Source organism: Arachis hypogaea, chromosome 19, assembly GCF_003086295.3.
Source record: "Arachis hypogaea cultivar Tifrunner chromosome 19, arahy.Tifrunner.gnm2.J5K5, whole genome shotgun sequence".
Taxonomy (NCBI): Eukaryota; Viridiplantae; Streptophyta; class Magnoliopsida; order Fabales; family Fabaceae; genus Arachis; species Arachis hypogaea.
The window spans coordinates 81,488,275-81,506,293 of NC_092054.1; the positions used below are offsets into that span (position 1 = coordinate 81,488,275).

Here is an 18,019-nt window from a genome sequence, read left to right on the forward strand (position 1 = left end):
GGGGACATTTCCTGATTAGAGCCTTGTACCTCTCCCATGCCTCATAGATGGGTTCGGCCTCCATTTGTGTAAATGTTTGTACCTCAGCCTTTAACCTTATAATCCTCTGAGGTGGATAAGATTTTGCAAGGAACTTGGTTACCAAATCATCCCAGTTGTTGATGCTGTCCCTTGGAAAAGATTCCAACCATTGAGTGGCCTTGTCCCTGAGAGAAAATGGGAATAGCATCAGCTTGTAACTGTCAGGGGGCACTCCATTAGTTTTGACAGTGTTGCATATCCTCAAGAAAGTGGATAAATGTTGGTGTGGGTCCTCAAGTGGTCCTCCACCAAACGAGCAATTGTTCTGAACCAAAGTGATGAGTTGTGGCTTGAGTTCAAAATTGTTAGCATTGACATTTGGAGCCAAGATGCTGCTCCCACAATGTCTAGGATTTGCAAAGGTATAGGAAGCCAAAACTCTACTCTGGGGTGGGTTGCCATTGTTGTTGTCTTCTCCACCTGGTGGATTGGTTAAATGTTCCTCCATCTCTTGGAATTCTTCGTCTGATTCCTGTTCTCCAACAATATTTTTCCCTCTTTCAGCTCTTCTTAACCTCCTGAGAGTTCTTTCGTCTTGTTCATGAAAATTGGGTATGGTTCTTCTTGTACCTGACATACAAGCAGAGCATGAGAAATGCACAAAACCAGTGACACTTCAATCTACTGCTAGATTGAAGTGTTAGTTAGTTTAAGCAAAAAATCAAACAGTTAGTGGGTTAATCGAAATTAGAGAAAAATAAAGAGAAAATGCTTGATCTAGATCACCACCTCACTTAATCATTGTCAATCTAATCAATCCCCGGCAACGGCGCCAAAAACTTGATGAGATATTTTGGTGGAGAAACGAATCTTTCCCAAAACACCCAAATCTAACCGGCAAGTGCACCGGGTCGCATCAAGTAATAAAAACTCACGGGAGTGAGGTCGATCCCACAGGGATTGAAGGATTGAGCAATTTTAGCTTAGTGGTTAATTTAGTCAAGCGAATCAATATTTGGTTGAGTGTTTTGTGATGTGCAGAAATTAAATTGCATGGAAGTAAAGAGAACAGGGAATTAAAGTGCTGAATCTTAAAGAACAAGAAATTAAATAGCAGAAACTTAGAATGCAAGAAATGTAAATAGCGGAATCTTAAAGTGCAAGAAATGTAAACGACTGGAATTGTAAAGGGAATTGGGGATTGGATTTGCAGAATTTAAACAAGGAAAAGTTGAATTGCATTAAACAGAAGAGGAAAAGGGAATTGGGATTGAATCGGATCCGAAACAGAAGAGTAAATGAACATATAAAACAATAAACAGAGAATTGAAATGGGAAATCAGATCTCAGGACCCAGAGACTAGAAAACCAAGTCTAGATCTCAATGCCTTCCTAGATCCAATAAGAACAATTGCAAGGGAATTGTAAATTGTAAGGAAAGTAGATGAGAAGAAAGTAACAAAAATGGAAATTAAATTGCAGTAAATAAAGCAGAGAGATCCAAGGATGAGATTGAAACAGAATTTCTTCAATTCTCCAACCCAAGATCCAAGACAATTGTAATTGAAATTGAAAGCAATAAAACTGAGAGAAAGAGAAGTGAATTCTCCTTCCCCAAGACAAAGAAATTAAAGTTCACTCAATCCAAAAGCTCTCCGAAAACTATTATGAAAATTCCAAAAGGAAAGCTCCCGAAAACTTAAATTCTATCCTATTTATACACTTTCTTCAAATGATCTTCAAGCCTTGAGTTGGGCCTTTGCTCTTGGTGGAATTGGGTTGAAAGAGGCCTTGGTTGATTGCTCTTGAAGTTTGCAGAAGAACCAAAGTGAACCAATTGAACCGGGTTGGAGTTTTGCAAAAGTTGGACCAAAAGTTGGAGCAAAAGTTAGGGGTCTAACTTTTGCTCCAACTTTTCATAGCAGCCCACAAAATTTGCTGATATGAACGTTGGTGCCAACGTTAGGGGTCTAACTTTGACCCTAACGTTGGCCTTGTCTTGTGTGCTTGTGGCGCCAACGTTAGCCACCAAGTTAGGGGGCTAACGTTGGCGCAAACTTTTGCTCCTCCTTGTGATTTTCATGTGCCAACGTTAGCCTCAAAGTTAGGGGGCTAACGTTGGCGCAAACTTTTGATGCCCAGGGAGGATTTCTTCATGCCAACGTTAGCCTCAAAGTTAGGGGGCTAACGTTGGCGCAAACTTTTGGTGCCCAGGGGTAAATTTCATGTGCCAACGTTAGCCTCAAAGTTAGGGGGCTAACGTTGGCGCAAACTTTTGGTACCCAGGGAATGATTTTCAAGTTCCAACGTTAGCCTCCAAGTTAGGGGGCTAACGTTGGGGCTAACTTTTCAACTAAAAGTTTGTGCAAAAGTTTAATGCTAACTTTAGGTCCAGCTTTTTGCTTCCTGGTTCAATTTCACTTATTCCATTGTCTTCTCTTTACTCCTAGCTATTCCTTCTTACTTCAACCTTTCTCCAAGCTTTCTTCACCTATAATCAATCAACCAACTCATCAAAGCTATGCTCATAATCATGAGATATTCATTCTATCATAATATGCAACAATTTTAGCATAAAACGTCATGAAATGGCATGAATTTATACATGGTTGATTCAATCAAAGGGAAACATGAAAATCTACTCAATTAGCTTGCTTATGGTTCAAGAAAGTGCATAATTCTAATGAAAACAAAAGAAAAAGACTAGTTAAAATAGGCTAAGATGACTTGTCATCAGTCCATATAGAGTGGAGAAGGCCGAACCGTACGGAGTTTATCACCTAAGCCATCCTTCAAGCTCTGAACTTATTAAGGTTAGTGGACAACGCCTGAAGCTATACCATGGTGAGAAGATGCAGAGAAACAAGGAGCTTGAGATCTTCCTCTTGGAAGATCCCCACATAGCAGAAGATTGAGCTAGTGGAGCGTCCAACTTACGGACGTTAAAGCAATATGCTAGGTGGGAGACAACCCACCATGGTATGATCATTCTTTTCTTTATTTTTAGTTTTTCCTATTCAATAACTCTTCTCTTTATCAGTGCATTTCGTGCATTTACATCTGCATATAAAAAGAAAAAAAATTTTTTTTGCTACGCGACGCGATCACATCAGCGACGTGTCCGCGTCACAGGGAGAGTAAAGAAAAATAAAAATGAACAGAAAGTTACGCTGGAGTGTGGCTGGAGGCGTGCCAATGGCACAAATCAACCCACGCGACCGCGTCGCTGACGCGTTCGCGTCGCTTGGGAATCATGGCCTCCCACACGACCGCGTGCCCCACGTGGCCACGTCGCATGCGCCGCACAGCTCAACCTGAAATTGCCACATATCTTATCTTTCTCTCCTCCAAATCCTAATTTTCTTTTTCCCTCCTTATTTCTTCCTTCTCCCTTCCCCCCTCTATCTCACCTTTCACTCTCTATCTCTCTCACCTCCATTAAGAAGGTTTTATTTTCTTCTTCCCTCCTTCTTTTTCTATCATTCTTATTATTTTATATGTATTTTCTTTTCTTTTCTTTTTCTTATCATTATTCATATTTTCTTTCTTTTTCTTTTCCTTTTTACATGGTGTTAGAAAATTTTTAATTATGTATTTTGAGTCATTATCCCTCATTATATGCTTGTGGATTGTTGCAAATTGTTTGACAATTATTTTTATTCTATTTAAGGGATTGCTTGCATGTTCACCTTCATATTTTCTATACCTTATTCAACATGCATGCTATGTGTTTGTTAAAAAGCTCAAATGGCATTATGCACTTCTCTATGTTGTTATACTATTCAATGCTTGCTTTTCACAACATTCCTTTACTATTGTATTAATTGAATTTAATTGTCAATACAAACGTGATAGTTCGTTACAAAGTATTGCTTGGTTTATGCTACTCATGCCCTTTGCCGGCATGCCAATAAACACCTTGCAGTCACTTGTCTTTCTATGCACTAGCTATTTTCCATTGTTGGCTTTTCACATGTACTCGAGAGCATGTGTTAATGTCATCTACATCCTAATGTGCACCCATCACCACTCTTCCGTTCTCTTCCTTGCTATATATCTATTTGAATTTAATTTACTTTCTCCTCTCTTTTCAGGATGGCCACCAAGAAAGGAAAGGAGAAAGCGACTCCTAAACCCCCAGCGAGAAGAGGCACTAAAAGAGCATTAGTGGCAGAGCCCTCTTCAACCGCAGTCAAGCCCTCAACAAAAAGAGTTAAGAGGATAATAAAGGTTGATGAAAAAGAGAAACCCTTTCCAGCAAAGGACACTGCGCGATTTCCCAATCGCTACTGTGAGCAGATGTTCCTTATCCTGGCAGAAAGGAACTATAACAATGAATACCTTCTTATCCTCCCGTCCAATATTGCTACCTTTGTTGAGCCGCAAATTGAACGAAGACAATGGGGTTTCCTACGGAGCCAGCCGGGGCAGGTCAATCTTTCTTGGGTAGTTGAGTTCTACTCTAACTTCTACATGCCAACCCTGCAGTCTGTTTATGTCCGGCAGAAGCAAGTCCCCATCACAGAAGAGGCCATTTAGCAAGCTCTGAGTCTTCCCCCTATTCCAGAAGGAATGGACGCCTTCCAAGAAGCCGCACTTAAGCGCCAGAGGTACCAATTTGACTGGGACTCTGTTCTCGGAGTTATCGCATTACCTGGCAGCCGTTGGATCTACGGATACCACCGTACCCGCCCTAAGAGAATCTTGGCTTCAGCACTTACCTTGGAGGCTCGTGTATGGGCACAGATCATGTCCCATTACATCTTTTCGAGCACTCATGAGTCCTCCTTCACTGCGGACATGGCTATTCTACTTTGGTGCATCCTTACAGACCAACCTCTGAATCTCTCAAGACATATCCGGAATACTATGGTACACGTACAAATTGCGGGCAACTTACCTTTCCCCGCCTTGGTCTCAGATCTTGTCTCAGCAGCCGGAGTCTCCTACAAAGCTGGGGACACCAAAGCCGTGCTTCCACGGGATGATCAGTATGTCCCTAACGGGAAATACCTCAGACTCCCAGCAGCCACTACAAGCCTTCCTACTACTCCAGTTGAAGATAATCCTTCTTCAACACCACAAGCACCTACAACTGATGAATTGCTCCAGCAGATAATCGAAAGGTTGGATCGGCAAGAACAGAAAGCAAAGATGAGAGAGTGCCGTAACGAGCGCCGATTCAAACACCTCAAGGAGCTACTCAAGGGACACTTCAGGGACTCGGATACCCCGGACTCCACTTCTTTTACTAGCACAGGGAGCCATGACGGTCCCGATTGTGGAAATACTGCTACCAGCCCACCCTTGTTCCTGACAGACGGCACCGAGGACGGTGCAAAGCCTTAAGTGTGGGGAGGTCGGTCAGTACCTGACTTTCGGAGGTAATTTCTTTTTCCTAGCACCAATAATTAGGATATTTTAGTTAGATTTTCTTTCTTTTATAGAATAGAATAAATTGCATAGGTTATGATAGTTGCATGCATGTTCTACTTGATTGAAAAGACAATAAGTTTCTTTTAAGACTCTATCTTTGGAACAAAATTTCTCTAATTTTTCAAAATTTTATGATAAATTTGCTTGAGTTGTATTTAGAACATGATATTTGAGCTAAAGAACACACAACCTGTGAAAGATTTGAGCCTTTTTGTATGGTTACATTATTTAACTATAATTATTTCATTCTTGTGTGTTTACTTCTCTATGATTGTAATCTATATTTTGTTTTATCTTATATGTCCAATATTTATTATATTTGCATTCTTGCACATGATTGAGGCCATTATTTGTTTAAACTCACTTATCCAAATTAAGCCTACCCTTTTCAATTACCTTTGTTAACCACTTTGCGCCTTTAAATCCCATTTGTTCTATATTTTACCACATTACTAACCTTAAGCTGAGAAACAATTGTATATCCCAAATTGAATCTTTGGTTAGCTTAAGATAGAATTGTGTGTGCTAGTTAAGTATGGGAAATTGTGGGAACAAAAGTTGTTAAGGGAATGTGTCATGAGAATTTAATGGGAATTTGGATACCTACTCATGTGAAACTATAAGAATTAAAAATCTATGTGCATTGATAAGCTATATTTATTTTAATGTTAAAAAAAAAAGAAAGAAAAATTTATATATATATATATAAGGGGACAAAATTACCCCAATGTTAAATTCAGAATTCAAAAGATCAATGCACATATGATAAAATCAAATACAAAGTTGACACATGAGTATGGATTGAAAAAGGGAATTCTGGGTAGCTAGGTATGAACTTTAATATTACATTAAAAATATACGAGTTGGGTTGAAGCTTGGGTTAATTAAAGATTCAATTTATTAGCTCACTTGACCAAATGTATACCCCTGCCTGTACCTTAGCCCCATTACAACCTTGAAAAGACCTCATGATGTTTGCATTGGAATATTAACTGTTGTTGATTGGTTCGGAGAAGAACAAAAGTTAGAAAGCATGATTAGAGAAGGATAGAGTGATTACCCTATACACTAGAGATAAGAGCGTACATACATTATCAGTGAGGGTTCAATGCTTGAATTTTCATGTTCCCTGCTTTCATGAGCTATCTTCTTGCACTTTTTTCTGTTTTATTGTATACTGATAGAATTAGTGTAATTTGATTTGTAATTGTTTTGAAGAGCTTATTTACTTTTGATCAAGTGGGCAAGAATCATATAGTTGCATTTATTTATATATATTTATAGGCTTGCATTGCATTTCATGAGTTTCTACATGTTCATACTTATTTCCTTATCTCCTTCAATTAAGCATGAGGACATGCTAATGTTTAAGTGTGGGGAGGTTGATAAACCACTATTTTATGGTTTATATTGTGCTTAATTGCGTGGTTTTATCATGATCCTTACCCACTTATTCATTAAATTAGCATGAAATTATAATTCCTTCCTAAATTTATAACATGTTTGAAAACTGCTTCATAGAGACTTTAATTATGTAATTTTTATTCTCCATTATTCCATTCGATGCCGTGATCTGTGTGTTGAGTGTTTCAGACTTTATAGGGCATAAATGAGTTGGAGATTGGAAAGGAAGCTAGGAAAAATGGAAGGAACACAAGAATTTGAAGAGATAACCAGCGAGAAGTGACGCGGTCGCATGGCTCACACGACCACGCGAAGGAGAGCAAAATCGCAGTATCGCGGCCGCATGGCTCACGCGGCCGTGCGGATTGGAAAAGCTCAAGCGACGCGGTAGCGTGGACGACGCGAACGCGTGGCAAGAAAAAGCGCGAATGACGCGTCCGCATGGATGACGCGATTACGTGACGTGTGCGATCTGCATAATCTGTAGGATTTACTAGGGGCGATTTTGGACCTTATTTTGACCCAATTTTCGGCCCGGAACAGCAGACTAGAGCCAGAGAATATGCAGAAACAAAGGACAACATTCATTCTACACAGTTTTGAGTTTTTAGATCTAGTTTTACTCCTTTAGGTTTCTCTCTCTAGGTTTAAGAATTTCAATTTTCAATTGGTCTTAGCATTGGAACATTGAGAAGAGTTATTTCCTCATCAAGACTTCGTCATTCTAGTTCGTTCTCTTAACTTGGTTTTATTCTTCCATGTTCTTTGCTTTGTTCAACTTTGTCATTTGAATACTTTCATGATTTTAATTTATTTCTTCCAATTTAATTTTTTTTCCATTCCAATAATCATGTCTTCTTTTAATTCCCTTTCATGTGTTATGGATTTATTATTTAAAATGAGTGAGTTGTTCCCCCACTTGATAGGGAGTTGATTGAAAGGAACTCTTGAGTTGGAAGGATTGAAAGAAAAATTGTAATTGGGTTAACTGTTGGATTGTTATCTAATCACTAACACCAATCCCTTTGAACTAAGTGGGTTGCAACTCGTGAACAGATCTAGCATTCCAACTTGTTTGACTTTCCCTTACCTAGTAAAGGATAACTAAACAGAACAACCATTAATTATAAATTAATCTTGAAATCATCCCATCAATGATAGAGATTCCAACTAATCAACTCCCAGTCAAGGCTTCTATTCATATTATTTGAATTTTCTCAATTTAATTTTCCACCTACTTAACTCAACTTCTTGGAACATCTGATTAATAAAATAGCACACTTTTCTGCAACTCGTTGGAAGACGACCTGGGACTTAAACTCCCAGTAATTTTTAATTTAAACTCTCTATGATATATTTCTAAATTGATAGGTAGATTTTCGATGAGTTAAGAACTATACTTGCAACGTAACTATTTTAATAATTTTAATTCGCCAACTTCTGTGTCTCATCAGTTACCACTGGATACATAAATGCCACAGACACATAACTGGATGAACCTTTTCAGATTGTGACTCAGCTTTGCTAGAGTCCCAAATTAGAGGTGTCCAGAGCTCTTAAGCACACTCTTCATGCTTTGGACCACGACTTTAACCGCTCAGTCTCAAGTTTTCACTTAACACCTTCACGCCACAAGCAAATGGTTAGGGACAGCTTGGTTTAGTCGCTTAGGCCAGGATTTTATTCCTGTGGGCCCTCCTATCCACTGATGCTCAAAGCCTTGGATCCTTTTTATTTTACCCTTGCCTTTTGGTTTAAAGGGCTATTGGCTTTTTCTTCTTGCTTTTTTTTCTTTCTTTTTCTTTCTTTTTCTTTTTTTTCTTTTTTTTTTGCAAGCCCTTTTTTATTCACTATTTTTTCTTGCTTTAAGAATCATTTTTATGATTTTTCAGATCATCAATAACATTTATCCTTTTTCATTATTCTTTCAAGAGCCAACATTTTTAACATTCATAAATAACAATATCAAAAATATGCACTGTTCAAGCATTCATTCAGAAGAACAAAAAGTATTGCCACCACATCAAAATAATTAAACTATTTAAAATTCAAAATTCATGTACTTCTTTTCATTTTTGCAATTAAAAACATTTTTCATTTAAGAAAGGTGATGGATTCATATTCATAGCTTTAAGGCATAGACACTTAAACACTAGTGATCATGTAATAAGACACAAACATAAATAAACATAAAGCATAAAAATTCAAAAAACAGAAAATAAAGTTCTAGAGGATGTCAATGAGGATGTCTTTCTCTATGTCAATTCCAGCTGAATTGCAAAGGTGACAAATGAGATAAGGGAAGGCTAACCTTGCCAAAGTAGAAGACTTGTCCGCCACCTTGTAAAGTTCTAGAGATATAACCTCATGAACTTCTACTTCCTCTCCAATCATGATGCTATCGATCATGATAGCCCGGTCTATAGTAACTTCAGACTGGTTGCTAGTGGGAATGATTGAGCGTTAGATGAACTCCAACCATCCCCTAGCGACGGGCTTGAGGTCATGCCTTCTTAGTTGAACTGGCTTCCCTCTTGAATCTCTCTTCCATTGAGCGCCCTCTTCACAAATGTCTATGAGGACTTGGTCCAACCTTTGATCAATGTTGACCCTTCTAGTGTAGGGGTGTGCATTTCCTTGCAACATTGGCAAGTTGAATGCCAACCTTACATTTTCCGGACTAAAATCTAAGTATTTCCCCCGAACCATTGTAAGCCAATTCTTTAGATCCGGGTTCACACTTTGATCATGGTTCTTGGTGATCCATGCATTAGTATAAAACTCTTGAACCATTAAGATTTTGACTTGTTGAATGGGACTGGTGAGAACTTCCCAACCTCTTCTTCGAATCTTATGTCGGATCCCCGGATATTCACCCTTTTTGAGCTTGAAAGGGACCTCGGGAATCACTTTCTTCTTTGCCACAACTTCATAGAAGTGGTCTTGATGCACCCTTGAGATGAATCTCTCCATCTCTCATGACTCAGAGGTGGAAGCTTTTGCCTTCCCTTTCCTCTTTCTAGAGGTTTCTCCGGCCTTTGGTGCCATAAATGGTTATGGAAAAACAAAAAGCAACACTTTTACCACACCAAACTTAAAAGGTTTGCTCATCCTCGAGCAAAAGAAGAATGAAAAGAGTAGAGGAAGAAAAAATAGAGGAGATGGAGGGGGTTAGTGTTTCGGCCATGGGGGAGAAGTAGTGTTTAAGGTGTGTAAAAATGAAGGGGTGAAGATGGGTTTATATAGGAGTGGGGAGAGGGTAAGGTTCGGCCATGTATGGGTGGGTTTCGGAGGGAAAGTGGTTTGAATTTGAATGGTGAGGTAGGTGGGGTTTATGATGGATGGATGTGGATTGGTGAAGGGTTTTTGGAGAAGAGGGTAGGATTTGATAGGTGAGGGGTTTTTGGGAAGAGGTATTGAGTTGATTGGTGAAGGGTATTTGGGGAAGAGTATTATGAAATGGTGTGAAGAAGAGAGAGCGTGAGTTGAGGTTGGTAGGGATCCTGTGGGGTCCACAGATCCTGAGGTGTCATGGATTTCTCATCCCTGCACCAATTAGGCGTGCAAAACACCCTCTGCTGCCAATCCTGGTGTTAAACGCCAGGTTGCTGCCCATTTCTGGCGTTTAACGCCAGCTTCTTACCCTTTTCTGGCGTTAAACGCCAGTCTCGTGCCTATTTCTGGCGTTAAACGCCCAGAATGGTACCAGACTGGGCGTTTAACGCCCATTCTACTACCCTTACTGGCGTTTAAACGCCAGTAGGCTTCTCCTCCAGGGTGTGATATTTTTCATTCTATTTTTCAGTTTGTTTTTGCTTTTTCAATTGTTTTTGTGACTTCTCATGATCATCAACTTATAGAAAACATAAAATAACAATGGAAAATAGAAATTTAACATAGATAAGTAAAATTAGGTTGCCTCCCAACAAGCGCTTCTTTAATGTCAGTAGCTTGACAGTGGGCTCTCATGGAGCCTCACAGGTACTCATAGCATGATGATGGCCTCTCAACACCAAACATAGAGTTTGGTTGTGGCCTCCCAACACCAAACTTAGAGTTTGAATGTGGGGGTTTTGTTTGACTCTGCATTGAGAGAAGCTTTTCATGCTTCCTCTCCATGGTTACAGATGGAGATCCTTGAGCCTTAAACACAAGGGAGTCCTCATTCACTTGAAGGACCAGTTCTCCTCTGTCAACATCAATCACAGCTTTTGCTGTGGCTAGGAAGGGTCTGCCAAGGATAATGGATTCATCCATACACTTCCTAGTGTCTAGAATTATGAAATCAGCAGGGATGTAGTGGCCTTCAACCTTTACCAAGACATCCTCTACAAGTCCATAAGCCTGTTTTCTTGAATTGTCTGTCATCTCTGGTGAGATTCTTGCAGCTTGTACCTCAAGGATTCCTAGCTTCTCCATTACAAAGAGAGGCATGAGGTTTATACCTGACCCTAGGTCACACAGAGCCTTCTCAAGGGTCATGGTGCCTATGGTACAAGGTATTGAGAACTTTCCAGGATCCTGTCTCTTTTGAGGTAATCTCTACCTAGTCAAGTCATCCAGTTCTTTGGTGAGCAAAGGGAGTTCATCATCCCAAGTCTCATTACCAAATAACTTGGCATTTAACTTCATGATTGCACCAAGGTACTTAGCAACTTGCTCTTCAGAAACATCTTCATCCTCTTCAGAGGAAGAATACTCATCAGAGCTCATGAATGGCAGAAGTAAATTTAATGGAATCTCTATGGTCTCTGTATGAGCCTCAGATTCCCATGGTTCCTCATTAGGAAACTCCTTGGAGGCCAGTGGACGTTGATGAGCGGATAATTTATACGCTTTTTGGCATTGTTTTTAGTATGTTTTTAGTATATTTTAATTAGTTTTTATTATATTTTTATTAGTTTTTAAATAAAAATCACTCTTCTGGACTTTACTATGAGTTTGTGTGTTTTTCTGTGATTTCAGGTATTTTCTGGCTGAAATTGAGGGACCTGAGCAAATTTCTAATTCAGAGGCTGAAAAAGGACTGCAGATGCTGTTGGATTCTGACCTCCCTGCACTAAAAGTGGATTTTCTGGAGCTATAGAAGCCCAATTGGTGCGCTCTCAATTGCGTTGGAAAGTAGACATCCTGATCTTTCCAGCAATATATAATAGTTCATACTTTGCCCGAGATTTGATGGCCCAAACAGGCGTTCCAAGTCAGCTCAAGAATTCTGGCGTTTAACTCCAAAACTGGCACGAAAGCTGGAGTTAAATGCCCAAACTGGCACAAAAGCTGGCGTTTAACTCCAAGAAAAGTCTCTACACGAAAATGCTTTAATGCTCAGCCCAAGCACACACCAAGTGGGCTCGGAGGAAGATTTCTGCATTAATTACTAATTTCTGTAACCCTAGGCTACTAATTCTCTATAAATAGGACCTTTTGCTATTGTATTTTGATATATACTTTTGATTTTTGAGAGTCTTATGCACGTTTGGAGGCTGGCCTCATGGCCATGCTTGAACCTTGTTCTTATGTATTTTCAATGGTGGAGTTTCTACACACCATAGATTAAGGTCTGGAGCTCTGCTGTTCTTCATGAATTAATACAAAGTACTATTGTTCTTCTATTCAATTCAGCTTATTCTTGTTCTAAGATATCACTTGTTCTTCAACTTGATGAATGTGATGATCCGTGACACTCATCATCATTCTCACCTATGAACGTGTGCCTGACAACCACCTCCGTTCTACCTTCGATTGAGTGTGTATCTCTTGGATTCCTTAATCAGAATCTTCGTGGTATAAGCTAAAATCCATTGGCGGCCATTCTTGAGAATTCGGAAAGTCTAAACCTTGTCTGTGGTATTCCGAGTAGGATTCAAGGATTGAATGACTATGACGAGCTTCAAACTCGCGAGTGTTGGGCGTTAGTGACAGACGCAAAAGAATCACTGGATTCTATTCCGACATGATCGAGAACCGACAGATGATTAGCCGTGCTGTGACAGAGTGCGTTGAACATTTTCACTGAGAGAACGGGATTGTAGCCATTGACAACGGTGATGCCCAACATACAGCTTGCCATGGAAAGGAGTATGAATGATTGGAAGAAGGAAATAGGAAAGCAGAGGTTCAAGGGGAACAAAGCATCTTCATACGCTTATCTGAAATCCACTAATGAATTACATAAGTATCTATATCTTTATTTTATGTTTTATTCATCTTTTAATTATCAATCCTCCATCACCATTTGAATCTGCCTGAGTGAGATTTACAGGATGACCATAGCTTGCTTCAAGCCGACAGTCTCCGTGGGATCGACCCTTACTCACGTAAGGTTTATTACTTGGACGACCCAGTGCACTTGCTGGTTAGTTGTGCGGAATTGTGACAAAGTGTGATTCACGTTTGAAAGCTCCAAGTCTTTGGTGCCATTGTTGATGATCAACAATTTCGCATTTGTTTCCGGTAACAACCGTGCCAAGTTTGGTCCGGCAACAACACCAAGTTTTTGGCACCGTTGCCGGGGATTGTTCGAGTTTGGGCAACTGACGGTTCATCTTGTGGCTTAGATTAGGTACTTTTCAGAATTTTTAAGAATGAATTCTAGAGTTTCAAGGTGATGTTCTTATCATCACAAAAGCTGATTGATTCTCATCAATTTAGCTATTGAATGTAATGTCCTGCTGAAGCTTGGCCAAACATGTCTAATCTTTTTAGACTGAAGCTTTAGACTAACATTGCATGATTCCTGGATTTCTTATTAAAAGTTTTGATTCTCTTTATTTTCTTTTCCATATAAGTTTCGAAAATCACAAAAAATTTTTTTTATAAAATCATAAAAATAAAAAATATTTTATGTTCCTTGTTTGAGTCTAGTATTAATTTTTATGTTTGGTGTCAATTTCATGTTTTTATTCTTCTTGCATTTTTTGAATTTATACATATTGTTCTTCATTGATCTTCAAGTTGTTCTTGATGATTTCATTGCTTTGGTCTTCAAATTCTCTTGTTTTGTATGTTTTGTTGTTTCTTACATGCATTTTTACATTGTTATAGTCCTTAGTATACAAACTTTTAAGTTTGGTGTCTTGCATGTATTATTTATTTGATCTTAGTTGCATTTTTATTGATTCCCATCATCAAAAATTCAAAAATATTTTTTTAAACTATGTCTTTTCAAGTCAATAATACAGAGAATTGAAGATTCAGAACATTCAGCAGAGGAATCAAACAGAAAAAGCCGGGCGTTCAAAACGCCCAGTGAAGAAGGAAAACTGGCGTTTAAATGCCAGCTAGGGTACCTGGCTGGGCGTTTAACGCCCAAAAAGGTAGAGATTTGGGCGTTAAACGCCATAATGGGCACCATTCTGGGCATTTAACGCCAGGATGACACTAGAGGGAAGAATTTGTTTTTAATTCACATTTTTTTCAAGTTTTCATAATTTTTCAAAATCAAATCTTTTTCAAATCATATCTTTTCAATCATATCTCTTTCAAAATCAATTTCTTTCCATTTTATATTAATTTTTACTATTTTCAAAAATCCTTGCTATAATTAAAGATTTACTTCAAAATTTTCAAGTTGTTACTTGCCTATTAAGAAAGGATCAAACTTTAAATTTTAGAATCATATCTTTTAATTTCTTGTTAGTCGAGTGATCAACTTTAATTTTAAAAACTTTCTTTTTCTAAATTGATTTTCAGTCATATCTTTTCAATCACATCTTTTTCAAAATTAATTTTCAATCATATCTTTTTAATTTCTGATTTCAAAATCTTTTTCAAAAATCACTTGATTTCTTTCTCAATCTTAGTTTTCGAAAACCAATTACCAAATTTTCAAAATCTCTTACTTTAATTTCGAAAATTTCTTCCCCTCTTCTCACATCCTTCTATTTGAAGGACTAACACTCCTCCTCAAGGTACAATTCGAACTCCCTCCTTCTTTATATGTTCGAATTCTCTTCTATCTACCTCCTCCTTCTATTCTTCTTTCCCTCTGACACCTCAAGGAATCTCTATACTGTGACATAGAGGATTCCCTACTTTCTTGTTCTCTTCTCTTTCATATGAGAAGGAACAAAGATAAAGGCATACTTGTTCAAGCTAATCCTGAACCTGAAAGGACCTTGAAGAGAAAGCTAAGAGAAGCTAAAGAACAATTCTCTTTAGAGGGCCTAACAGAGCTTTTCAAGGAAGAAGAAACCATGGCAGCCGAAAACAATAATGCCAACAATGCAAGGAAGGTGCTTGGTGACTTTACTGCACCTACTCCCGATTTCTATGGGAGAAGCATCTCTATCCCTGCCATTGGAGCAAACAACGTTGAGCTTAAGCCTCAATTAGTTTCTCTAATGCAACAGAATTGCAAGTTTCATGGACTTCCATTGGAAGATCCTCATCAGTTCTTAGCTGAATTCTTACAAATCTGTGACACTGTCAAGACCAATGGGGTTGACCCTGAAGTCTATAGACTTATGCTCTTTCCTTTTGCTGTAAGAGACAGAGCTAGAACATGGTTGGATTCACAACCTAAGGAAAGCCTGAACTCTTGGGAAAAGGTAGTCAATGCCTTCTTGGCAAAGTTTTTTCCACCTCAAAAATTGAGTAAGCTTAGAGTGGAAGTCCAAACCTTTAGACAGAAGGATGGTGAATCCCTCTGTGTAGCTTGGGAGAGATACAAGCAATTGATCAGAAGGTGCCCTTCTGACATGCTTTCAGAATGGAGCATCATAGGAATCTTCTATGATGGTCTGTCTGAACTATCCAAGATGTCATTGGATAGCTCTGCTGGAGGATCTGTTCATCTGAAGAAGACGCCTGCAGAAGCTCAAGAACTCATTGAAATGGTTGCAAATAACCAATTCATGTACACCTCTAAAAGGAATCATGTGAATAATGGGTCAACTCAGAAGAAAGGAGTTCTTGAGATTGATACTCTGAATGCCATACTGGCTCAGAATAAAATATTGACCCAACAAGTCAAGAGTCTGTCTGGAATGCAAGCAGCAACAGGCAGTACTAAGGAAGCTTCCTCTGAAGAAGAAGCTTATGATCCTGAGAACCCAGCAATGGAAGAGGTAAATTACATGGGAGAACCCTATGGAAACACCTATAATCCTTCATGGAAAAATCATCCAAATCTCTCATAGAAGGATCAACAGAGACCTCAACAAGGTTTCAACAACAACAATGGTGGAAGAAACAGGTTTAGTAATGGCAAGCCTTTTCCATCACCTTCTCAGCAACAGACAGAGTATTCTAAGCAAAGCCCCTCTGACTTAACAACCATTGTCTCTGATCTAATCAAAACCACTCAAAGTTTCATGACTGAAACAAGGTCCTCTATTAGAAATTTGGAGGCATAATTGGGTCAGCTGAGTAAGAAAATTACTGAACTCCCTCCTAGCACTCTCCCTAGCAATACAGAAGAGAATCCAAAAAGAGAGTGCAAGGCCATAACCATATCCCACATGGCCGAACATGGAGAGGAGGAAGAGGCAGTGATTCTCACTGAGGAAGACCTCAATGGACGTCCACTGAGCTCCATGGAGTTCCTTATAGAGGAACCATGGGAATCTGAGGCTCATACTGAGACCATAGAGATTCCATTAAATTTACTTTTGCCATTCATGAGCTCTGATGAGTATTCTTCCTCTGAAGAGGATGAAGATGTCACTGAAGAGTAAGTTGCTAAGTACCTTGGAGCAATCATGAAGCTAAATGCCAAGTTGTTTGGTAATGAGACTTGGGAGAATGAACCTCCATTGCTCATCAAAGAACTGGATGACTTGACTAGGTAGAGATTACCTCAAAAGAGACAGGACCCTGGAAAGTTCTCAATCCCTTGAACCATAGGCACCATGACCTTTGAGAAGGCTCTGTGTGACCTAGGGTCAAGCATAAACCTTATGCCTCTCTCTGTAATGGAGAAGCTAGGGATCATTGAGGTACAAGCTACAAAAATCTCACTAGAGATGGCAGACAATTCAAAGAAACAGGCTTATGGACTTGTAGAGGATGTCTTGGTAAAGGTTGAAGACCATTACATCCCTGCTGATTTCATAATCCTAGAAACTGGGAAGTGTATGGATGAATCCATCATCCTTGGCAGACCCTTCCTAGCCATAGCAAAGGCTGTGATTGATGTTGACAGAGGAGAATTGATCATTCAAGTGAATGAAGACTCCCTTGTGTTTAAAGCTCAAGGATATCCCTCTGTAACCATGGAGAGGAAGCATGAAGAGCTTCTCTCAATACAGAGTCAAATAGAGCCCCCACAGTCAACTTCTAAGTTTGGTGTTGGGAGGCCACAACCAAACTCTAAGTTTGGTGTTGAACCCCTACATTCAAACTCTAAGTTTGGTGATGAGAGGTTCCAACATTGCTCTGAACATCTGTGAGGCTCCATGAGAGCCGCTGTCAAGCTATTGACATTAAAGAAGCGCTTGTTGGGAGGCAACCCAATCTTTACTTATCTATGTTAAATTTCTATTTTCTATTGTTATTTTATGTTTTCTGTAGGTTGATGATCATGTGAAGTCACAAAAATAATTTAAAAAGCAAAAACAAAGTGAAAAATAGAATGAAAAACAGAACACCCTGGAGGAGATAGTTACTGGCGTTTAAACGCTAGCAAGGGTAGCAGAATGGGCGTTAAACGCCCAGTCTGGCACCATTCTGGGCGTTTAACGCCAGAAAAGGGCACCAGACTGGTGTTTAACGCCAGGAATGGGCAAAAAGCTGGCGTTAAATGCCAGAAATGGGCAGCAGCCTGGCGTTTAACGCCAGGATTGGCAGCAAGGGGCGTTTTGCACGCCACATGGTGCAGAGATGAGAAATCCTTGACACCTCAGGATCTGTGGACCCTACAGGATCCCCACCTACCCCACCACTCTCTCTCTTCTTCAACCATACACCAATCACCTCAATACCTCTTCCCCAAAAACCCCTCACCTATCAAATCCCACCATTCTCTTCACCACTCACATCCATCCTTCATAAAACCCCACCTACCTCACAATCCAAATTCAAACCACTTTCCCTCCTAAACCCACCCATAATGGCCGAACCATACATACCCCTCTCACTCCTATATAAACCCATCTTCACTCCTTCATTTTCACACAACCTAAACACCACTTCTCCCCCTTGGCTAAAACACAAAGCC

General features: G+C 39.4%; 1 non-coding gene across 1 annotated transcript; it reads right to left on the bottom strand.

The window, feature by feature from the left end:
* Positions 1-15,458: 15,458 nt before the first annotated feature.
* On the bottom strand, positions 15,459-15,566 carry LOC112780254 (small nucleolar RNA R71). The gene has a single exon (XR_003191104.1). It is a non-coding gene; the product is annotated as a small nucleolar RNA R71 (small nucleolar RNA).
* Positions 15,567-18,019: the final 2,453 nt, after the last annotated feature.